The following is a 25,330-nucleotide window of genomic DNA, read 5'->3' as shown; positions in this document are numbered from 1 at the left end:
ATGCATTCTCCATTAGATTATAAACCTCTGGAGGCAGGGACAGGCTTAGCTTACTTGTCTATGTCTATGTCCAGATCTTCGCCAGGATTATTAAATATTGGACAAGAGAACAAATAGTTAAGAACAACTGGATCTAAAGTCTACACAGATAAAAGGTAGTTCTGAAGAAGGAGAATCTTCTATTAAAAAGTCATGTGTAGGCTGTCCCTCTGTCCTTTTTAGATGCATTTTTCTCCACGATATCTATGTTATTTTTTCCCTCCTCATGTCAATACATCTGTCTCTGAGAAAAGAGGCTGACAAAGGCTTAACAGCTGTGAGTATCGTGACAGGGACACACCTTCTGCTACAAGGTGTAGTTTCAGGCATCAGTAGGCAGGGCTTGGGAGGTATTTCTGAGTTGGGAAGTCCTTTCCATTTCCCTGGAGTTAAACTCACAGTCAGATCAACCCTTGAGAAGAAACATAAATAAGGATAAAACATTATCCGAAGGCAAGTATTAAGCACGATTCTCTCCTAACAATCTGAGTTTTAATAACAAGAGGAAAATGACACCATACTAAATCTCATCATGAGGAGGCTGAGCCTGGAAGAGTGCAGTATGTTAAGATGTGAATTTCTCTACTCCAGGGATCCTAGGAGAGGAAAAGCAGAGAGAGGAAGAAGGCATGCAAACATTGCTATTCTGCCTATCATTTATTACAGAGTTATAAGGCTGCCGGAAGAACATAGCTTCACAGGTTTGTGGATCAAGATTCCTTGGTATTTTTCTTGTTATTTTTGTTTTAATATGGGATACCATCATCGGGTTTTTTTGTTGTTGTTGTTTATTTAAAGTTTTGTTCTCTTTAAGAAGCAGACTATAAAAAGTGAATAATCTTAAAGATTGAGGTGAATGGAAACATAGTCCCTAAGCAGCATTATGAGCCAGTTAAGCTTTCCTTTTTAAGTCAAGAAAACTTGGGCACTTAATTTAACACTTCCATCACCTAGTCAGTGCTTTTGAACCATTGTTTTGGAGTGTAAATATTCTCGCACTGATTTATTGATGAACATCTAGAGGTGAACAAAATTAAACTAGCTATACATGCACAGAAAAATTATATATTTTATTGTTCATGTTGAAGGGTGGCAGAATATTCCATTCCAAAATACACCACTTCAGTGTAAGGATTGTCTTTGAGCTAAAGTCACTCGGAACACAGCAGGTGTAAGAAAAGCATTCTGATCTCTCCTTTTCTTCCTGAAAACAGGAGATAAGCCTCCATTTGAAAGATGATCTCCCTCTACTAGGAGAAAAGGAACATTCTTATTACCAAGGCCAGGAAGACTGAGAGAATTCTGCACAAACCAACCTTGTTAAAATAATTCTGATTTTCCTTTAGCCTCACTATATATTTTACATTTCCACAAAAGCTTCTCTTTGTTCAACCTAGTAGAAAAGCTTTAGGTTTTGCCATTTCTTTGGCTCTTCATTTCCACAAAAGGGCTCCCATATCACAGAAACATTTCTATGTTTTTCTCTTGTAAGCTGTCTTTTGTTACAGACCTAACCCTAGCCAAGACCTAAAATGGGTAGAGGAAAGAATTTTCCTCCCCTGTAATGTTCTTGGAAATAAGAATTTCAACAGGAACATTAAATGGTATATTTTACAGTTGAGTCTGTATCAAAAAAGCAAAGGAGATAAGTTAGGCCTGGGATTTTCATCTGATGTAACCACATTCTTGTGTTGACTGTAGTTTTCCTTTAACATCTAAAAATGTATCTCTCAAATCTCAATACAAAACCAACGTGTGACTAGGAAGACTGGGAGACTAAATTTTGAGTCATAGCTAATAATTATAATATTTCCCCTTGTATCTCAATGATGTTTCTTGACTATGTATTTAGGTAAGAATTACCATCAAACAACAAAGCAATATCATCTTAAAACTATTCTTTTAAATCAATATTGTTAAAGCTGAATTTCATTTGAACAAATATTTGAAAGCACTTTCTATTTTAAAGGAATAGCTATTAGCAAAATGATTTCATTCAAATTCTTTTAAATTATAGCAAAGATGATGAGAAAGAGATGCTTTTAATATCTACATCTGAGGCATTAAGTAATTTAGACCCTGTAAACTCAAGAGATTTATAAAAAATTTATAATAGAATAGTTTACCTTTCTAAATGATCATTAATACTTATGTAAACTATATCAGCTTAAATGTGATTTTTTTTTCACATCTGTTTTGGAGTTTCATTAAGACATGGTTGCCATCTTGGTTTTAATTTATGAGCAGTCTGTGGGTTTGGAGCGCCATACAGCATACGGAGGTGCAGAGCCAAGTGAAGACTGGCCAAGTGAGGCAGCTTGCTCATCGGAATCCACACTGGTCTGTCTGTGGATGTTGAGGAAATAATGGAATAAGTTATGAAGACATTCCTTGTGTGAGAAATTTGGGGGAGATTTCATAACAGCTCTGACAAAAGTCGCAAACTGACATAAGACAATTTAATGTCTTCTCATATCTCCTGATGGCATGTTCCCAATTCTTTTGTCTAGCTGATTAAGCACAAGCCTAATTTTTGTCAGTTCCCTTGCATGTTTTCTTAAGTCAGTACCTAATATGCTGAATCAACTCATGGTCAGCTATTATTATGTGTAGAGTTATCCTATGGATTTAATGAGAACTGTGAAAACCTACAGAAATTTAAGTAGGTTCCTCCGCTGTTGGAAATACTGCATTGATTGAATGAAGCCTCTAGAGGGCACTCTACATTCAGCTCAGGTAGAAACTAGTTTCTGAGGTTGCTCACAGTTTCATTTTGAATTTTATGGAAGAAAAACAGGGAGAGAGAAGAGAGATGTGTAGTGTACACATGTGTAATAATTGTAGCTCATTTCTGCTTATTTTCTTTTTAAAGCCTTTTTAATAGAAATTGTATTTATTTTTTAGTGAAGTGGTTTTTTGTTTTATTTTTAAGTTACAGTCATTATATAACATTTATGTAATAGACTTACACCAAATAGATTTCCTCCTATAGTGGTAAGTTGGTTTATTAAAGATTGCAAGAGTCCCTAGTCACTTTTATTTTTTTTGCCATGTTCATATAAATGTGAAATTGATGAACCTAGAGTCTCTTTTTGTGCCAGAAATTAAGAAGTATTCAAAAGATTGGTTAAAAATGGGACAATTTTGGGACACCTGGGTGGTTCAGTGGGTTAAGCATCTGCCTTTGGCTCAGGTCATGATCCCAGGTCCTGGAATGGAGTCCCCCATCTGGCTCCTTGCTCAGCGGGGAGCCTGTTTCTCCCTCTGCCTGCCACTCCCCCTGCTTGTGATCTCTCTCTCTCTCTCCCTGACAAATAAAATCTTTTTTTTAAAAAAGGGGCAATTTTAGGGGCGCCTAGGTGGCTCAGTCTGTTGAGCTGATTTTGTCTCAAGTCATGATCTCAGAGTCGAGGGATCGAGCCCCGCATCTAGCTCTGCACTCAGAGCAGAGTCTGTTTATCCCTCTCCCTCTGCTTTTCTCCTGGTTCTTTCTCCCTCTCTCAAATAAATAAATAAATAAATAAAATCTTTTAAAAAGCAAGTGGGACAATTTTAGCATTAAAATAATGATAAGAATGCATTATAACTCATTAAATAAAATAGTAACTCATTAATTTATACTTATACCAATTTTAAAATAAACATAAATGGGAACAAGAGAAATCTTTACATTGGAATGCCTACTAATAAATATAAAAGAAACTATGGTATTAGAAAATCAATTTTTGGCAGCCATCACAGTAACAATTCAAATAAGAAATATCAATGGATGCTAAAACTAGTGGCTCAAATTTTGATGAATAATGGAATATTTACATAATTTCATGGGATCCCCCACCCCAATACTTAGTGAATACTGGAGGAAATACTAAAGAATAACTTTACATTGGAGAATCTTGGTGAGCACCACCTTAGTCAAATGATCAAGGTTAAAATTACTTGTAATGAGAAAAATCCAAACTGTGGCTATCTGATGGGCTGCATTAAAAACACACAGCTTCACATCTGTGGTATTCCTGCCCCAAATGCATAATCTGAATCTAATTATGAGGGACATTAGACAAAAGCCAATTGAGAGACATTCTACTGATATCAGGCCTACAAAGTGCCAGGTCATGAATGTCAAGCAAAGATTGGGCAACTATCTCAGATTGAAAGAGGCTTAAAATCATGAAAAATAAGTGCAATGTATGATCCTGGATTGCATCCTTTTTTTCTATGAAGGGTATGAACAGGAAAATTGGCAAAAAATTGAATGGGTTTGAGGATTAGGTGGTAGTATTGTACCAACGTTCACTTTCTGATTTTGACGTGTAGCGTTTTATTTCACTTTGACATAGGATGATTTGAAGCTGAAGGCAATTAAGAGTAGACAAATACAAGAAGATTTCTCTGCCCTCTCCTTATCTCCCTAAAAGCAGAGCATGCATTTCCCTTTGTGAAGGTGGCATAAATTTCACCCCTCTCCTGTACCAGGGTGGGAAGAGAGACTTTTATCCACAGAGATGGAAAACCAGCACTGAGATGAATCTGCATAAACAAACCTGACTAAAATAGTCCTTATCATCCACTGGTCCCCCCATATATTTCCTACTCATTTCCCTACAATTTATCTTCCCCTGATGCTCACACCCTCTTTCCTTTGTTAAGAAGTATCTAGAGGCTCCGGAATCTAACTGTTTCTTTAAGTTTCACTTGTTACTGTGAACTCCTGTGCAAATAAAAATATTAATAAATGTCTATTACTTTTCTCTGTTAAGCAGCCTTTGTCAGGTAAATTAGCAGGCCCCTGATACTGAACCTCAGAGGGTAGAGGAAAAGGTTTTCCTCCTGGATAGGTGATTATCTTGCGGTTACATGGAAGGATGTCCTTGGTTGTAGGAAACACACAGTAAATCATCCAGGGGTAATTTATTTCTGAATGGCACAGGAGTAAAAAGAAATTTTAGTTTGAAATTATTTTAAAGTAAAAAAGTGCTTAAATATTAATCCTACAAAATAAAATCTGATTTGACACATAAATTTTGTTATGCTCAATGTTGGAATCATTTTATAAAAATGAAATTAGCATTTCATTATGTAGCAGACACTAAAACACAGGCCAATAAGTCTTCTTTAAGATTTGTGAAATTAGTGCAAACCAAAACAAAGCAAAGATGATTAAGTGTTTTGTTTTACTTTTGTAAAAGAATGCAGAGGAAGAACATTTGTATGATTCATATTACTTTGATGGTCTGTTCTAGCCATTCCAGAAAAACAAATGAGCTATTTTCACCATAGTATTTAAAAACCAGTTAGGAAAAACAACACACAAAAAAACAAGCAAAACCCCAAACATTGAATGTCTTCACCTTTGCTCTGTAATAGCTGGCATTTCACCTCCCTGTGGACTTATCATAAATATATAGGCTCTGTTGAACTTCTCATATTACAGAAACTTACTTTGGGAAATATGTGTTAGTGCTAAAATCCATGCACAATAGAAAAAACAAAAGTCTCAGAGAGACATTTTTTCTCATTTAATTCCACAAATATTTCTGTAAAACTTCTTTGTGAAAGGCCCATTAACCTTCAAAATCAACCAAGACTGTCCTCGTCATTTTGGATGAGTTTCGAAAAGAAAGGAATGTGCATAAAAAGGGATTTTTTTTCTTTCATTAATTACTTTTTTTTTTACACAAAGATATGACCTTTGACATGAGAGAACATCACAGGGGTTTAAAATGAATTTTTATCATGGTATTATTTTTAGATGCAAAAGCTCTAAAACTATATGGACCTTGTCTATTCAGTTCTGAGTATAGAGAATGGATTATTTACTTGTAGGTGAAATGGAAAAAAACCACTGGCTTCTCTTTGTTTTCACAAAATATCAAACCACTGAATTCAGAGTGAATTTTCAAGGATCATGACTATGAGAGAAATCAGCAAAGCAAAATAATTTTATTATTTGGTATAAAATTGGTTTTTGTTCTTCATACATCTTTACAAGATTGACATTAAAGCAATTCTAGTATTTGTATAAATGCAACTACACACACACACACATGCACACACACAAAGGCTAGAATAGGAGTTACTAAAACTGGGTAGGTCAGATTACATGGCAACCTAGTGAACCTCACATATAACTGGTATTTCAGAGATCCAGTGGAAAAAGGAGTATCTTCAAAGGCCAGGTAGCATTCTGTAGTAAAAACAGAGACCAGCAGGTGGGGGAGAGGGTGACATTGTTTTGATGAGTGATGACAGGATGGATGGAAAACAGTAGCATTCAACTAAGGACAGGACATTCACCCTCACTCAGGGACACTTGTAATATGACAAACATGAAGTCTGCCTGCCCAGACTGGTCATGGGGATGGCAGCATTTACTGAGCACTGCACTGAACACTGTATATGCTTTATCTCATTCAATCCACAGAAGTCCTTCTTGAGGTTGGAGCTGCCTCCCTTGTCTAACAGTTGAGGAAACAGTTTTCCAGAGAGGCCCGAGCGGAGATCTTAACTCCCGCATTCCCCTGAGCGAGGATTATATGTACACTGCCGAAGGTAAAGCACTAGAATAGATCCTAGTCACACTGGTAGAGGTAGATCTTTTTAAAAATTGTTCTTTTTTTTTTTTTTTATAGCAAGTATCAGTTGGAAGAAAAAGACAGTAAGACAAGAAAGGGCCATACACAAGATGTCCTGAAGAACTGAAAAATCAGGAACTGGTAGAGGAAGTAGTTGTGTGAGGTTGACTCTGTCATGGAGATCATAACACAATTAGATTCAGAATTCCAGTGAGATGTGGAAAACCAAAACATTGGTCAGACCATTTTTAGAAAAATGGAATCATAAATATCCAGGGAAAAGAATTAATTTTGTAGATGAAAAAAAATTAATCGCTTAAAAATATACGTTCATGCTAAATATAAGTACGAATATTCAGCAAGGTCAAGTCTCAAATATGCTGAATAAATAGATAGGAATAACAAGTGTTTTAATCTTTTGTAATAAATATTTTTATAATAATTAGTATAAGAAATGCAGAACATTTAGAATAAATTCTTTATATACACATATGTATTTTTTAAATTGGGGTTGGGGCACATTAACTTTTATATTTTACTTTTTCTGATTAATGCATCAGAGTATTAAAGGCCTTTCCTTTAGTAAAGATATCCATGGGTAGGATAGGAATTCAATTTAAAACATTCAAGAATAAACATGAGCCAACTTGGCTCAAATTACGAGGCTTAGTAAATGTTAATAAAATACCATGTATTTAAGTACCCCAAAGACAGGCAAAAACCAGTTAGAAGGCAGTGAGACCATCAGTGCAAATGTAAAAGCTGATGTATAGAAGTGTTGAATCGCTCTGTTGTACATCTGAAACTAATATAACACTGCATGTTAACTAACTGGAATTAAAATAAAAACTTAAAAAAATAAAAGAACAAGCAGATGGCTGTTCAGAGTTAAGAAACTTGATTTTTGACTTTCCTGTTAAATACTTTGGATGTTTCTTAACACCTAAGTCCAAGCTTAAGCCCATGTAGGATCTATTCCAAGTCTAGTTACACAGCTACATGTAAACAAAAAAATTGGGATTCACCCAAAGATTCTGAAGGAATTTGAGGGCAAATTTAGGAATCTTCCTCAAAATGTTAGCCATCATGAAAGAGACATGAGGATTGCTAATAATATTTTAATTAATAAGAAGAGCCATATAAGAAAGTCAAAGACTTTATCTGTGAGCAGTAGAATTTCATGATATAGATCCACTAGTATGAAAGTAAATTTAAGCTGTAGAAAGAAACCTTTCTGTAACGACAAATCTTGCTTCACTGAATAAACACACATGGGAAAACTTCACTAAGATTGTAGGTAGGCAAAAGCAATTTTAAAAATTGAGTGGCAATAAAAATATTTTGTCGTGTTTTTAAAAATAGGTTCTAGAAAAGAACTGAAGGGTATAGAGAATAGACATATTTCTGGGTCAGTATAAATATTTGGTTTCTCTTAAGGATCTAAGCTAGGAAAGATTTCGGGTTTTTGTTTTTGGTAAATTATAGGAAGGAAAAAGTAAGCAATGACAACGAGATTTTTAAAAGCCTTTTCAAAGCAAAATGCTAAAGCAAAAGCAATACACTATAGGAAAGATACAAAAGCTTATGGGTACCTATGAAAAGTGGTAACATGATTTTCATTGTAAGAAATTGCATTCAGAGAAAAAATAACCCAAAACGTATTGTTTGCTTATGAAATCATCCTCACAGCTTTACAGAGGTAAAAAAGCAAAATAAAAAAAGAATGACTAGATTTTATCATTCATCCATTCAGCAAATAATTATTGAACACCTATGTGCCAGACACTCTTCTTGATGGCTGGCACATTATGTCAACGAACAAAAAAGAAAAAGAAAATCCCTGCCCTTGTGGAGATTACATTCCAAAATTTCATAAAAATAACAATAATTATCTGGCCTCCAAACAAACTTATAGTGAATTTGCTGTCAGGTTCATTAATAAACATGGCTCAGAAGATCAAGTGAGGGTCAGGAACACTGATTGAGAAGATTAATTGCTTTCAAATAATTAAAATTTTAGTATATCTGTTTCAAAAATAGAAATAGGTTCAAGGGGAATGTTAACAAAATTATGGAATATGTTATGAGAACAACACTTCCTTTCAAAAGCGACTATGGTCTGCACTATGATCCTGAAGTTTACGTCATAAAATACACACATAGCTCTGAAGTATTTAAATTATTTAAATAAAAATGAAGAATTAGGGAGGTTCCTAAGAAAGATATCGATATTGTTAACCTGTAAAACTTTTCAAAAATTGTTTGAAAATGGTACAGATCCTTTACGATGGCTAGAGACACAAAGCTGTAGAAAATCTGAGAGGTGGTTTGGTGAAACTCTCCAACAAGATTTAAGAAACCCTGGGGTGCCTGGGTGGCTCAGTCGTTAAGCATTTGCCTTCAGCTCAGGTCATGGTCCCGGGGTCCTGGGATCGAGCCCCGCATCGGGCTCCCTGCCCAGCGGGAAGCCTGCTTCTCCCTCTCCCTCTCCCACTCCCCCTGCTTGTGTTCCCTCTCTCGCTGTGTCTCTCTCTGTCAAGTAAATAAATAAAATCTTTTTAAAAAATTAAAAAAAGAAACAACCCTGAGAGCACCAGGGCACAGCACAGCAGCCCCAAGTGAAAGCATTGGGCAAGGATGAGAGAGAGGAGATAGACATTTGTAGCCAAAATCAAAACAGAGAAAGAAAATCTAGAGACCCTGTGGAGGACAGGGAAGCTGGGAAGTGCTCGTTGGGGTGGGAAGTTGGCACAACCTCAGGGAACAGTCAGGGCAAGAGCTAGGAGGAGTTTAGTCAAATATTTGTGATAGCTATTGACAGCAGTTTGTATTTAAACAAAAGAGAAGGCGGACATGAAGCCTGTGAGAAAAGAATGTTGCTCCCCTATGCTGGCCAGGAGACACACAGACTCCACATGTCCTGGCCAGGAGCTAGGCGTCAATGGATTAGAAAAGTGGCAACCGGCAACCATCGATTAAACACTTCAACCCACGGCAAGTTGAGAGATGTGAGATTAAACTTATTTTTAAATTGTTTTACTGTTTAAACTGATTTTTATCTCCCCAGTTCTCCCACACTCAGCTGGAACGGATGGTGTGTGCCAGGCTGCGAGACCTAGAGAAGGATGTGTCAGGAAAGAGAAAACAGATCATGTAAACCCAGGCTCACAATGCCCAGGGGTGAAGCGTCCCTTTGGTAGCCTCAGTACAGAAGGCCGCTAAGGGATCTTGCTCCTTCGGAGGTGACACCGGGGCAGGGAACTTGCCAGGGTCACTGGCAGAGCGCAGTGGTTCTGGTTGCTGTGTAAGAGCCCCCGACCGAGGGGGGCAGGGAAGGCTGGGATCTCCCCGTTCTCCACTCGCCACAGTGCTCTGCTCCGGGCTGCCTATTCCCAGAAGGAGGGGCACCTGTCTCTCAATTACACGAAGGCACTCCATGGGCTAGTGGTGCCCAGGCGGCTGTGTCCCCTCTCAGAAACCACAGGCAGAGGCAGAGCCCTTACCTGGCAACACTGGGGTGGCATTTGGCATCTCCTCTGCCTGTATGCTGAGGCGTTGCGGCCACTTTGAATCAGCTCCCTTACTGCCCCCACACGGATGCAGAAGTGCGAAAGGAACTTGCTCGCGCCTGTTCTCACCCCAATAGGTAACACCGAACACACCTGAGGGTACCAAGCACTGGTGATGGGTGACTAGGACAACTGCAGAAGAATTTTGACGACGACGACGACAACACTATGAAAATTACAAATTCCCTTTGCATAATCTTAAATTAAGAATAGGGCACTTCACAGTCCAAGATTTCTCAAAAACTATAGTAGGGCCCTCCGCAGTCTTTATTTAGCCCCAGTTTCTCAAAACTGTACCTAGTTAGAACTTGTCGGGCTGAGGGGATTTTCCATGCTTCTGAGCAACGTTTTTCATCTTTACACACAGCTTTGACAGTTGGCAGATGCAGACCACTGGCAGTCTCTGGATACATAAAGAGATCCCTGAGCACACACGCTCTGACCAGCAGGCTTCCAGCTCCCATGGTGCTTTTGGTAACCACCAACCAACTGCTGATTAGAAAACTTCCTTTGCCTATGACAGAACCATCTAATTCAAAAAAAGAATTCTGGCTGACCCTCAGGGCATGATTGATTTAATGACCGGGGAATTACAGCCAAACAGGCACGCAAACAGCCAACAGGCTCACTGGCTAGCCTTTCTTAAACAGGTTTTGCGTGTGTGTGTGTGTGTGTGTGTGCGCGCGTGTGTGTGTGTGTGTGTGTGTGTGTTTTGGTTTGTTTTTATTCCCTCAGAGAGCTTTTTGTTGCTTTTCATCCGTTGGATTTCTGGAACTCCAGGCTCGTTGGCCATTCCAAGTCCCCTGTTCAGACTCAAAAGAAAAAGCAGAACTGTCCTGGAAAATCATATATTTTAGGTAGAACGAACCCAGAGGAGATTGTCACAAAGTGAAACTGTTCTTTGGATCTGCTAGGTGAGAGTGAAAGTAAAGGTCACTTTTTGGTAAGAGACTCTGAATATTAGTAAAAATGGAACTGTGTGTTGGGGAAGAGAGTAGGAGTTGAAGGTCAAGGGGGAAATTTGGTGGCTGCAGTAACTATGGTTAATTTATGAATGGACTCTAAGCTACGTCAGTGGATGCTTCTGATGAGCCTGAATGAGTAGGGGGCAAGAGAGGAAGTTTTGAGGTGTGAGGAAAGTCCAGAAAAGGTGCTAATCAAATGTTCCACAAAAGAGAATGCTTTATTTAGTGCTTGGAAAGGACCACAGAAGGATTCACAATAGAAACCGTGCAAGAGGGCGCCTGGGTGGCTCAGTTGGTTAAGCGACTGCCTTCGGCTCAGGTCATGATCCTGGAGTCCCAGGATCGAGTCCCGCATCGGGCTCCTTGCTCAGCAGGGAGTCTGCTTCTCCCTCTGACCCTCCCCCCTCTCATCATCTCTCTCTCTCTATCTCATTCTCTCTCAAATAAATAAATAAAATTTAAAAAAAAAAAAAAAAAAAGAAATCGTGCAAGATGGCATGTGGTCACTGGCCTGCTTCTGACAGAGCCGCAGGCTCCAGAGTAGAACATCTGGTTATTAGGTATTGTTTTCTGTCTCGTGTGTTTAAAATTAATTTCTAAGCATTATTTTGCATGTTTCAGAAAACAAAACACAAAAGCAAAAAAACCCCAAACAAAAAATAACAAGCTTTCTAAGAGGAAAACATAGTTAAAAATTCCTCGCTATGATTTTGCCTTAGGCAAATTTAGAGCTAGAATATTTATAAGAGTTTTTGGGATAAGTCTATCATTGCTTCAGGCAATACATCTTTCTCCCTGCTGCTCTTTCAAGCATATGTGGTCATGGAAAGAGCCCTGGACCCGGAATCAGGAGATCTGGATTCTAGATGTATCTCTGCCCCTACCTACCTGTGATTTGGGCAAGTACTTAGCTTATTCTTTGCCTAGTAATTAATGCATCTATTCATTTATTCAATGGGCCAGATGCCAAGAAACTGCTATGTGCATGAGGATCTCATTTTCCTCATATGGAAGTTAAAGGAAATACCCTAGATCAACTCAATGTTGAAATCACATGGTTGATTTAAAAATGTCACTTTTTTCTTTTTGAAAATCGAGATAAAAATCTAGGTCCTCTGATATGATACATAAACTTACTACATATTTATCAAAGTATTGGGCTATGTATTTTCAAATAATAAACTGGTTTTTTTCTTTATTGGATATTTTTACACTATAATAGTACATCCATTTTAACAAGCAGACAAGAGAAGACAAAAAGAAAAAGTTAATAATATTTGTATTCTTCCCTGAGTTCTACCTTACTGTGATAATTAATATTAACACAAGCATTCCATGTTTTTTCCCTATGCTCATAACAAGTGTAAGTATATGTGATATTTATATATTTCTTTTCTTCCTTTCTTTTTAAAAATAAAAATATAGCCATATCATACATTACTGTGCTAATTATTTGGGTTTTTTTTTATTACTTTCAACATTTTTTTCAGGTTCATACATATAGCGTTAACCAATTATTTTTAACAACCAAATATTATTTGAAAATTATGAATAGACCAAATTTATTTAATCATTTCCCTATAAAGGAGTAGCAAGTTGTTTCTAATTATTTTTTTCTTTTTAATTTCACTAGAATCAATCTGTAATAGAAATATTTGTCTGGGGGGCCTGGGTGGCTCAGTCGGTTAAGTGTCTGTCTTGAGCTCAGGTCATGATTCTGGGGGTCCTGGGATGGAGCCCCAGGGGCTTCCCGTTCACTGAGGAGCCTGATTCTCTCTCTCCCTCTGCCATCCCTTGTGCTTTCTCTTGAATAAATAAATAAAATCTTTTTAAAAAAAGAAATATTTGTCTAGATATATTCTTACATACTGATACTTTATTTATATAGATTTACTGAAGTTAGATTGTTGGGTCAAAGGATATGACTATTCAAACTTTTTTTTTAAGATTTTATTTATTTATTTGAGAGAGAGAGAGCACAAGCGGGGGAGGGGGACGGTCGGAGAGAGAGGGAGAAGAAGACTCCCCACTGAGCAGGGAGCTTGATGCGGGGCTTGATCCCAGGACCCTGAGATCATGACCTGAGTTGAAGGAAGATGCTTAATCCCTGAATGTTCAAACTTTAATAATGCTTCCAGGTTACTTTCCAAATTAGTTATAGCAATTTTCATTTCTATCATCTATGTGTAAGACTTCTTATTTTCCTACAACTGAAGTCAGCTCTACATGTATTAATATCTTTGCCGAAATGGGTATCCCAGTGTTATTTTAATTTGTATTTTCCTAATTACCAATGATGTTGATCATATTTCAATATGGTTATTATTTATTTGCTTGTTCTATTCTATAATTGCTAGTTCTGGTTCTTGACTGACTTTCCTTTATTGGTGTCTTTTTCCTTTCCCATCTGCAGTCGTTCCTTGTTTAGTGAGCATTTTCACAGGTATGGGGGTTATAGAAAAAACACAAAGCAAGATAAATGGGATTAGGACTATGGGTGTTGGCTTGGGGAGGTAAGAATTGCACTTTTATATAGGTGATCAAAGGTAGGGCTCCTTGGGAAAGCCACTTTGAGCAAGCCCTGCAGGAGATGTAGCAGTGAGCCATGTAACTTACTGGGGAAACAGTATTCTCTGTCAATGTAGCCAGTGCCAAGATTCTAAGGCTAGAGCTTGCCTCCTATGTCCAACAAATAGTGAGGAGGAAAGTATGACCGGAGTAGAGGGAGCTGGGAAGGGGGCTGTAGCTCATAATACTAGAAATAAAAGGGAGTCAACTCAAGGAGGCTTGTGTGGTGAGCATTAAAAAAATCTTGGCTTTTTTTATGGTGAGCATAACACTGTACAGAGTTGTCAAATCTCTATGCTGTACACCTGAAATTAATGTAACATTGTGTGTCAATTCTCCTCCAATTAAAGAAATGAATCTTGGCTTTTATTCTGAGGAGATGGGGGTTTTGAGCAAAGGGGTGAAATGTTGTGATATATTTTGGAAAGATCACTTGGTTGCTGGGTTTACGGAGGTAAGGGAAAAGGCACAAACCTCCTCAGAAAATAATTACAGTGATCCAGGTAGAGGCACTAGTGGTTTGGACAGCGGGGTAGTGGGGAAGTGGAGAGAAAATTTGAAATTAACCAGTAGGACTGGAAAGGAGGAGGGGGAAACAGAAAAGAGAATAAGCAACTGAAAAAAATGGAGTCGCCCTTTACTGAGACACAGAAGACTGAGGGAGGAGCAAATTTGGGATACTTAGAGAAGGACTTTTTTTTGAGTCTCTTATTTCAGATATCTTTTAGACTGAGTAAGCAGATGAATAAGACTTGACCAAATTTAATTCTCTCCGTAACACAGTAAGGGAGTTGTGGTTATTGCCTGATTTGCAGGTAAGTTAAATGTAATCTCGATCTACTCGTTTCATAAAGATAATCTATAAATTATTCATTATTGTCAGAGGCATTTTATCATAGACACATTACTTAGTGTTTTGATCTTTTAAATGCGAATTTATTTAAAGGTGTTGAAACATTAGGCTTGGACCTATTCTAGGTTTTTTCTTGTACTAAGCCCCTGAGGGTACAGAACTATCTAATTTTGTATTTATGGGGTTGCCTCTTGACTTTTTGACTCAATAGAAATAGATTTAAGTATTGACTCCAAAGGGCAAAGAGCTAAGAACAAAACAAGGTGGTCAGGTAGAGGAAAATCTTGTTGGAAAAGAACAGTCATGGAGGGTCATATTAGTGAGACTATCTTGTGTATGTGGTCTGGGTTTTTTTTTTATTTTTTTTGGTTTTTTTGCTCTTTTTTACCATTGTTAACTACTGACAATTGAAAAAATGACCCTGAATGTTCAAAAGTACAAAGAAAAACAAGCATAAGATGAATAAAAAACAATGGTCAATGATGTATTTTAATCTAGAATATAAAGAAGACATTAGATTCTGATGATTATAAAGCAGGAACTTCTAAAATCACAAAGAGCAATTAACAAGTCTCAGAAAATTTAATTAAGGTTAAATCTATTCAAGTTTGGTAGAAACCAGGGTACACCAATACATGATTTGTGATAGTTAAATGTCCATGACTTAAGCAACTAATTCTATGTAGGTGCTATATTTCTTTAAATCTTCCTCTCTACACTATTTCATAAGGCAGGTGATTTTTAAGTGTTTTATTTAACTGTCCCAACACTGACTTAAGATATTAGTCAGTGAAAACAACAAAAAACAAACATGCAAATTTGGGCATAGTTGACAACACAGAGGAGCAGAGCAAAAAACTGGGTGTGGTATAATAAAAAATATAGTTGGTGTTGGGGAGCCTGGGCGGCTCAGTAGGTTAAGTGTCTGCCTTTGGCTCAGGTCATGATCCTAGGGGTCTGGGAGGGACCCCTTCATCAGGCTCCCTGCTCAGCGGGGAGTCTGCTTCTCCCTCTGCCTCTGCCCCTCCCCTGCTTGTGCTCTCTCTCAAATAAATAAATAAAATCTTGATTTATAAATAAATACTTGGCCTTTGTCCCTTGTTCTTAGCAGACCGCCTAACACCCTTGGAATTTCCTGAGTGATAAGAGTGTCTTGCTAATCACAGAGAGCTCCTTCTGACCACACCTAAGTTTATGCTAATGAGGTGACTTGGGGTGGGATTCCTAGAGCGCTTGGGTCCGTGTGCCAGAGAGGGCAAGGAAGCTCAGCACCACCTCCCTTACCACCCCATACCTTACCTATTTATCCCTTCCTTTTGGCTGTTCCTGAGTTGTATGCTTTATAATAAACTGGTAAATGTAATTAAAATACTTGAGTTCTTTGAGCCATTCTAATGACTCATTGAACCTGAAAAGGGAATTATAGTGCCCCCAAATTTATAGCTGGTCAGTCAGAAGCATAGGTGGCCCCTGGGGCTTGTGACTGGAGTTCAAAGTGGGGTCAGTCTTGTAGGACTAAACCATTAACTTGTGGCATCTGTGCTAACTCTAGGGAGCTAGTGTCAGAATTGAATTGAATTGTCCAATATCCAGTTGGTGTTGGAGAATTTTGTGTGCAAAAACTACTCATTTGCTGTCAGAAAGAAAGATGTCACAATGGGTATAAGTGATGTTTATATTAACCCAAATATCTTTATAGATAGAAAGATTAGTGAACCCAGAGGAAATAACAAGTCTCCAGATTAGTCTTGTAAATTTAGATCAATAAAATTATGGCAAATCTCACACATATTTATTTGTACCTCTGAGGCTCCATAAAATAACTGCAGAAGAATCAAAATCCTCTATTCTTTGATCCCAAATGGGGTGAGATAAATATCAGTTACATCATTTTGTTATGTGATTGTTATTTTTTTTTTTTAAAGATTTTATTTATTTATTTGACAGAGAGAAAGACAGCAAGAGAGGGAACACAAGCAGGGGGAGAGGGAGAGGGAGAAGCAGGCTTCCCGCCGAGCAGGGAGCCCGATGCGGGGCTTGATCCCAGGATCCTGGAATCATGGCCTGAGCTGAAGGCAGATGCTTAACGACTGAGCCACCCAGGCGCCCTGTGATTGTTATTTACTCACTCAACAAATATGTATTAAAGTTTACTATGGGCCAAGAACCGTCTTAGATGTTTCTTATAACATATCTGTTATTTTAAGAAATAAGCCAGTGATACATTTTCTGGTAATACATATAATTATACCTAATCTTACATTACTGCTTCTAAGAAAATTACTGAAATTTGAAAATATTTGTAAGCAAACTATTTTCCATACCATAGCCTAATTTGGTTGCTAATTGGTTGTTTTAAATATTTCTACATGGTGATTGAATGCTTATTATGTGTCAGAAGCTCTATATGTATTATCTTATTTAATCCTCACAACTATGATTATCCCCATTGGGAAGATGAGAAAATGAAGATTTTAGAGAGATTAAGTAATTTACTTAAAAAGTGTGATTTGAACTCAGGCAGTCTGACTCAAGAAACCACATTCTTAACCACAATACTGTTTTTAAGTGGTGTCATTGAAATAGTGGCTGCCCTTTACTTGTCAGTAAATAAGAACTGCTCTCAGGTTTGCACAAAAGGATAGTTGTGAGTGACCCTGAGCCATTGATGAAAAGGGGTTTCACCATCTTCTAATAAATTACATCATATAATAATTAAACCAAGATTACCACTATATAGAGATGAAATAATTCCTTGTACTCTAGAACATTTCTAATAGTCTTAAATTGAACTAGTTTTGGTAATCATATGGTTGATACTAAAAGTTCTTGTGGTTCTCTAAGGAATACAAATTGCCTGGACTTCTAGACGCCTATTAGATATTAACAGCTGCTAATCCAAATTGCTCCACACATGCTCCCAAATCCTTACAGATCAACAAGAATGGCAAATAAAATCTATAACATGCACCAGCAGCATAAATAAGTGTCTTAAGCTTCTCGGGCTTCCATAACATAACATAACAGCTTCCAAAATGGCAGATTGGGTTGCTTAAACAGGAGAAATATATTTTCCACCATTCTGGAGTCTGGATGTCCAGGATCTCTTAAGAGTGGCATCCTTGGGAAGGCACGACTGAGGAGGGGAGGATGAGACTTGGAAGGAAGGAGTGTCCTGTGGAATTTGGTGGTGAAAGGATATAAGCAAGGAAGCTGTGGAATTGAACCCTATGGAAATAATATCAGAATATACGTCAACCTCGAATACATCAACTACCAAAGAAAAAGCATTTGTCTTTATCAAAGAAGAGGGTTCTCTTGAACTAAGAAACCTAGTAAGACACACTCATCATATCTACATAGAAACACCCCCTATGCCCAGTTCATGAAAATAATTGTAGAATGATGGGCAGCATCCATTAAAAACTGAAAGAAGAAAATAAATAATGAGAATCAAAAGATTTTGGCTGATGGAAATATTCTTTAAAAAAACAAACAGAAAACAGGAAAACTGCAATAAAACACATACCCCAACAACTGTTAAACATCTCTAAATGAGTATTTTTAGATACAAAAGAGGAGCTTAAATCATAAATTCAGAAAACTCAGGACAGAAGTGGACAAAAGCACAATTTAAAATGAGATATGGTCAAATTCAAGAAAGAAATTGAAGAAAAAGATAAAAATCATCTCATCCATGAAGCCCAAATTGCAAGTATCCAAGGGAGAATAGATGTGACTGAAAGTCTAATAAGAGATTTTGAGTCAAGGAACAAAACTGAAATGAAAGGATCAGAAAAAAGTACTAGATATAGAACAGCAAAAAAGATCCTATATACATTGAATTTTCCTCAATAAGAAAAATAAAACAATGGAGTAGAGCTACTATTAAAACTATAACCAAAGAAAAATAAAACCTTAAACTTATTGTTGAAAGTGCCCTCCATATACCTTGGAAATTACAAGAGAGAGTCTAGCAAAACTGTTTATTTTAAAGAATCAGAAAAAAAAATATGATTGGGGAAAAAAATACCAAGAAACTTACAAAGTTTCTTGACTGGAACATACAAAAACATGAAAAAAAAAAGCCTTTTTTTTTTTTTTTTTTTTTTACTTAGGGAAGTATGAGTAAAGAATTTTGTATCCAGTTTTACATGTATATATAAAATATTTTATATGTATCAAAACTAAAGGAAATTTTGGCAAATAGACTGTTGATGAGTATTATAATAGTAGATCTAAGAATATATCCAGGGCTAAAACAAAGGTGAGAACAAGTATGAAAAAGTCTTATATAAATTGTATGTGTTCTGACAAAGTAAAAATAACTTAAAAAAACTGGAGAAGGGAAAAAGTAGAAGTTAGAATAAGTTCATTGATTGCTGCATAGGTTATAAATAGAAGTCAAATAATATCATTTAAGTCTAACAAATCATAGAATTCTAAGAAAAAAAGATAAAGGAAATTTTAAGAGTTATTAGCATAGAGTTACTCAACTACTAAAATAAAAATACAAGCTTTCCTAAATGCAAAAATAAGTACCCAAAATAAGCAAAGTAGACAGATTAAGAAGAGGAAGAAACAAAGTAAATCTAATATTAATATTGACATCAAGTAATAAGACAGAACTGAGAACAAACATACTGGTCATATCAACAAATGTAGATGGGATTAACTTGGCTATTTAATAAACAGGATTTTCAATGTGGCTTACAAAGTATAACAAATCTTTGCTGAAGAAAAGATACTCCAAAACCAAGTGATTCAGAGAAGCTAGAAGTAAAGGACTGGGCTAAGACAGCAGACAAAGGAAGGCAACAAGAATGATGGGTTTGAGATCAATGAGGTTAAATTCAGAGTCAAAGCATTAAATGAGACAAGTTAACACTCTGTGAAATTAATTGGAAGTAAATACACTTGATAGTTCACCTATCTCTGGCCATTAATTTGAAAATGTTAGAATCAGTATCTAAACACTGGTTCACTTATAAAATTTTTTTTAATTTTTTTTTTTTTTTAGAGAGAGAGCATGAGCGGGGGAAATGCTGAGGGGGAGGGAATGGGAGGAAGAAAGAATCTCAAGCCCACTCCGTGCTGCGCCCAGAGCCCAGAGCCCAACATAGGGCTCGAACTCCAGACCCTGAGATCATGACCTGAGCCAAAACCAAGTGTCGGACGCTTAACTGACTCAGCCATCCAGGTGTCCCTATAAAATAATTCTTAAAATTGATCTTGAACATACTCTATTTCAGTAACAATCAGATAAGCATTATATCAATAGGGTAGATAGTACAGGGGTGCCTGGGTAGCTCATTTGGTTAAGCATCAGGCTCTTGATTTCGGCTCAGGTCATGTTCTCAGGGTCCTGTGATGGTGCCCTGTCTGGGGCTCCATGCTCAGTGGGGATCTGTTTCTCCCTCTGCCCCTCCCCCTGCTTATGCTCTCTCTCTCTCTCAAATAAATAAATAAAATCCTAAAAAAAAATAAGGTAGATTGTACATATCAACTTAACTCTTTTCTTTTTCTTGAAGTTCTGTTAAAATCCCAACAAATTAATTCTTTAAACTATCATTAACCCACAAGGACAAAGAGAATTGGGAGAGGAGATACTAGTAGATGAGATTTTTCTCAATCAATTTCTAGAAGAAAAAAAGCAGAAGTTCCAATTGAATTATTGGGACACAGGAAGTTAAAACCCATTTTTTTAAAGAGAGAACACCACCAAGAAGTGAGGACAATTTGCCCCGAAGAGTCTCTGAGAGGCTAAGCTCTTGAAAGGAGTGAAGAAAAAGTTGAAAACAAGGGAATTGATTTGATGTCTGATTTTGGAGCATTTGAATCCCTGAGGTCTCTTCCCACGTGAACATGTGCAGCCTGGCAACTATCTTTAACACCCCTTGTGTGGCCAGAGGCTGATTCTTTTGGGAAGATAAAACCAAGAGCCTCTGGATTCAGGGACCAAAGGCACAGAGGAGGACACAGGGGGTGGGGGTGAGAGGTTGCATGAAAATCTACAAAGTCAACTGTAGTAGTCTGAGATCTCTTCCCTCACTTTTGCTCTAAATACCTATTAACCAGTCATGTATCCCAAGACTACACGTTTGGAAAAATCCTCACTAGAAAAACTGAACGGCCAGAAAAGAACCAATGATCAGAAGTTCTGAGGTGTAAAGAAAATTCTAGAGAAAAAAGCTGCACTATAGGCCAAAGAATAATAATCCAGATTGGAGAACTGAACAGAGTTCAAGAAGTGAGGGTGTTAGAAAAAACAGTATCTGATGGGATTGACTGTAGAGAAAATATCATAGGTAGGTTATCTCATTTAGTGAGAAGAACTTCTAGGAAGCCAACCAACTCAAGTAGCAGAGTAACTTTTAACTCAAGTAAGGGATAACTTTCTTAGGGAAGAAATTTTGACCAGAGTGAAGTACTTGGTTCAACAGTGAATAATATTTGGAGCAATAACAATACTGCAGAAGAAATCACTCTATTCCTGCAGGGAAGGTAAACTGGTGTTATTTTTCTTGAGAGCATTGTGAAGTACATATTAAAAGTCTTAAGTTTTTCTAAACTTTCACTCAACAATCCACTTTTAGGAATTGACCCAAAGGGGCGCCTGGGTGGCTCAGTCCATTAAACGTTGGACTCTTGATTTCTTCCGCTCAGATCATGATCTCAGGCTCCTTGAGATCAAGCCCCACATAGGGCTCCATGCTCAGCAGGAAGTCTGCTTGAGATTCTCTCTCCCTCTGCCCCTCCCTCTCTCTTTCTCTCTCTCAAAAAAAAAAAAAAAGGAACTTACTCAAAGAAAACAAAAGTGAATGTGCACAAAAATTTTAAATACAAGTGTGCTTGTTGTAGCATTTTTCCTAATAGTAAAAGATTGAATTCAACCTAATTCAACTGGTTCCCTGTTTGAACAGGGAGTCAGTTAAATAAATATTGAAACAGTTATGTAACTGGATACTATTAAGATAAATATTTACTTGGGAAAATATTTATAATACACCTACTAAAAAAAGGTTTCAAAAACAACCTTTTGCTATGGTCTTATTTTTAAAGAAAAAAATGGAGAGCTAGAGAGACATCTGAAAAATTCTATCAGTAGTTATCTGGGCTAGTAGGTTTAAACCTGACTTTTATTTTTTTCTTTTTGTCTGTATTTGAAACATGAAAGCCTTTGCATAAATACAGCAACTCTGAGAGTTGCCACACACAGAAAGAACCAACTTAGAGCTAATGTTTTAATGTTGTGATTAGAAAAAAAAACTTGTTTCAAAAAGAAAGAGAAAGAGAAAGACAAGTAGGGTAAGAAGATGGCGTGGTGGCAGGTTAATTTGTAATGATCAGAAAATGGTTCTTCTTAGCATAAGAATAGAGCAACCTTCCAGGTTAAATTAATCTCTACTGTATCCCCTCATTCCATAAACATTTTCAGGGCACTTACCATGTGCTACTCACTGTGATCAGCTCTTTTCCTATAAAAAGCAACTAACTATTCAGCAGATAAGACATGGAAACAACTGGAAGAGAATCACACACCAAAGCTTACTTTTCCATGTAGCTTGTAACCCACTCTAAATTTAGATATAAATGTGAAAAGACTTTCCCAGCTGTGTAAAATAGTAAACAAATGTAAGTCTGATTATGAATAATAGCACCCCAACAATGTCATATTCCAGTATTTCAAGTATTAATAATGACAGTATAGGGTGTGAAACTTTAAGTTTTGCTGCTAATATTTATATTTCCTTTCTGCTTGTGGTCTAATAAAAAGTGTGATATGGTAAAGAGTAAAATGAAAAATTTTTTTAAAAGGCAAAGAAACCAAATGGTTTCAGTCTTAAAGTAAGTTTTATTTTGGGGCACCCAGGTGACTCAGTTGATTAAGCAGCCGGGTCTTGATTTCGGCTCAGGTCATGATCTCAGGGTCCTGGGATCAAGCCCCGTGTAGGGCTCCGCACTCAGCAGGGAGTCTGCTTAAGGATTCTCTCTCTCTCTCCCTCTGCCCCTCCCTCCTACAAATAAATAAATAAATCTTTAAAAAAAATAAGTTTTATTTTGTTTTTTAATGTGCTGGTATTTTCTACAACAATTGAAAACACTGATCTGGTAATATAAAGAGAATAATGGAACTTACATGGTTAAAACAATGGAAGTAATTGTGTTTGGAAAGCAGATGTCCCTTGCTTAGAAATATTTTCTAGATGTGAAACAGATAAATAAATCTCTAGTCCAGTTGCCTTGGAAAGTGAGGTGATGTGTGATGTAAGTAATTACAATATTAACAGAGCAGTATATTCCAAATGTAAAGTGAGAGCTAGAGTACTATGTCAAAGTAAAAATTAGCAAATGATATAAATGTCTAAAAGTGGGGGACAAAAATTTATATCAAACAAATTCTGCACATAACCTGTCTACGCTCTAAAGTAAAGCTATGTTGGAATAGACATAGAGAGTGTTCAGAGTAGAAGCCTGCCAGAGATGAAAAAAACCCAGTTTGCAGAGGGTATTAACTTTAAATTTTCAATTTATATTAAGGAATAAAAGAGAAAGATAAAAACCAAACTGAATTTTCCAAATTCGAGTTCCTTTATATTTTTTTTTCATGATTTCATCACATAGTATATTTACATGACTTCCTGTGCAAACAGCACAAAGAGTCGTGAATTTTTTATTTCCAAATTGCCCTGAAAACCAGAATTTACTAAGGCAGTATCCTCCATCATGTTACTTGGCTCAAACTGTGTCAAGTTTGATCCATGAAAACTGACTGTACTGCCTTAGAAGGGTCTGTGTATTTAATTAGCACATTGGAGGAGATGCTTTTAGCTTAAATTCTGAAGCCTTCAGCAAAAAAGGCAACTCTGAGAGTTGGCGCACGCAGAAAGAGAATACTAATATATAACTCATTCAGCTAACTGCATGTTGTCTGTGACCTGCCCAGCAAGCTCTGTCCCTTCACAGTTAATATTAAAGACATTTTTATTGAGATAAAAGCTGGCAGAGACAGCCTCGGGATACATAAATTTCCTGCTGAGAGGCAGAACCTGTCCTTCCCAGATAACTGCTAAGTAGATTCTTTGGGGAATTCTAATTTGGTATTCTTTCCACCAACATTTCCCCAGCACTTCTTAGCACACAGTAGGAATTTTTCAAGTGATTGTTGCATTGAATCAAAGAGTTTATGCAGGGATAAAGTATTAAAAACAGGCAGAACAAAAGATATATTATAGGTATCTGTTTAGGCATTCTGTGTAAGCGAGGCCTCAGAAAACGAAAAGTCTGTGTTTATCCCATGGGTGTTGTTTGCATGGAAGAGGCTTTTCTGAAATGTGCGTTATAGATTCTGGCTGAAAACACAAGTTTCAAAAAGTCCCATGTCTTAAATCTCTGTGAATTTATCCATCCAATAAAAAATTAATTTTATTTAATGTTATACATAAACACATAATTGAGATGCCACGTTCTTCTTTCGGGAAGAGAAAAGACTTAATTAGACTACTGTCCAGAAATCCAATATGACTTTAATGTTTGCTAGTTTGAATATCTATAATTTATGAAAAACTGACAAATTTGTTTCATGAACTTTGATATTGAAACTACTTAAAGCATGACTAAGAAATTAGTAAAATTTATGAGAAAAAATTATGATGATCTGTGATGTTCTGTGAGTCATTAAAAATACTCAACACTTCAAAATCAATTTCTCTTCTACCTGATGAAACAATCTGAATGGACAGAAAATAATTTATGTCTGTCTGAGAAAGATGGTACCACTAACTTCTCTGCAATGTGGACAGCAACTATGTCAGCTAGCCTTTTATTCTGCCTTTCCAAAATCGTTTAATTTAGGGTCAGGTAAGAAGGAAGTTAAAAACAAAGAGGCCAAAGAATTGTAAAAATACTGATGATATCATAAAAGAGATCACTCTAGCTTTCTCTTACCAAGTACATAGTCTGGCTCCAGCAAAAACATCTGCCTGTCACCCCATAAACGTCCCCGCACTTCTCTTCCCTTTATGAGCAAAAAATGGAGCTTTAAGGGACATTTAATAGCCAGCAGCTGTTTGGCTGCCAAATACTGCATCTGGAGGGGAGTATACTATTCATATGGAAAAAAAAAACAAAACAAAAAACAACCAAAAACCCAGCAACTATTGCTTAATTTTCTTAAAGTACACCAATGTTTTCCATAAAAGCATTTGAGTACTCTGAATATGGGCAAAGACCCAGAGCTCCTTAAGTGCGTCTAAAACCAGTACATTGTTCTCAGAAGGCAATGAATGACTGAGATTGTATTCAGTCGTGTTTACTACATAGTTTGAAAGAGTGCTATCATGAATAAGTTTAATGCCAGGTAAAAGAGGCACTTCATGAGAATTTAACATTCATTTTATCCTTCTGAGATTACTTCTACTTGAGGTTATAATGAATCATAGCAGTTTTCCTTGCTAGGTTATAATTTTTTGAACAGATAATTCGTTTAAAAAATACATTTCTTAAAATAAATGTTAAGACAGAGAAACACCTACCTTAGAAAGATTAAGATGAGGAGTTAACATTATAAGAGTACTTCAAAACAAAGAGGCTTTGAGATCCTGTTAAAGGGGGATATAAAAATTATAAAATACTGTATTTACTTTGATAATCCCAGGGAGGGATTCCTCTACTCTTTACTTTACTTTGCAAAGAAGCTTGGTATGACATCCATAATATCACTAGGTAGTACTTCAAGAGAGGGCAAATTTTATCCCTGCA

This window comes from Leptonychotes weddellii, chromosome 2 (assembly GCF_054177405.1).
Source record: "Leptonychotes weddellii isolate Sample4059 chromosome 2, ASM5417740v2, whole genome shotgun sequence".
NCBI lineage: Eukaryota > Metazoa > Chordata > Mammalia > Carnivora > Phocidae > Leptonychotes > Leptonychotes weddellii.
The sequence above is the reverse complement of the archived record's forward strand: the minus strand, read 5'-3'. Positions refer to the sequence as shown.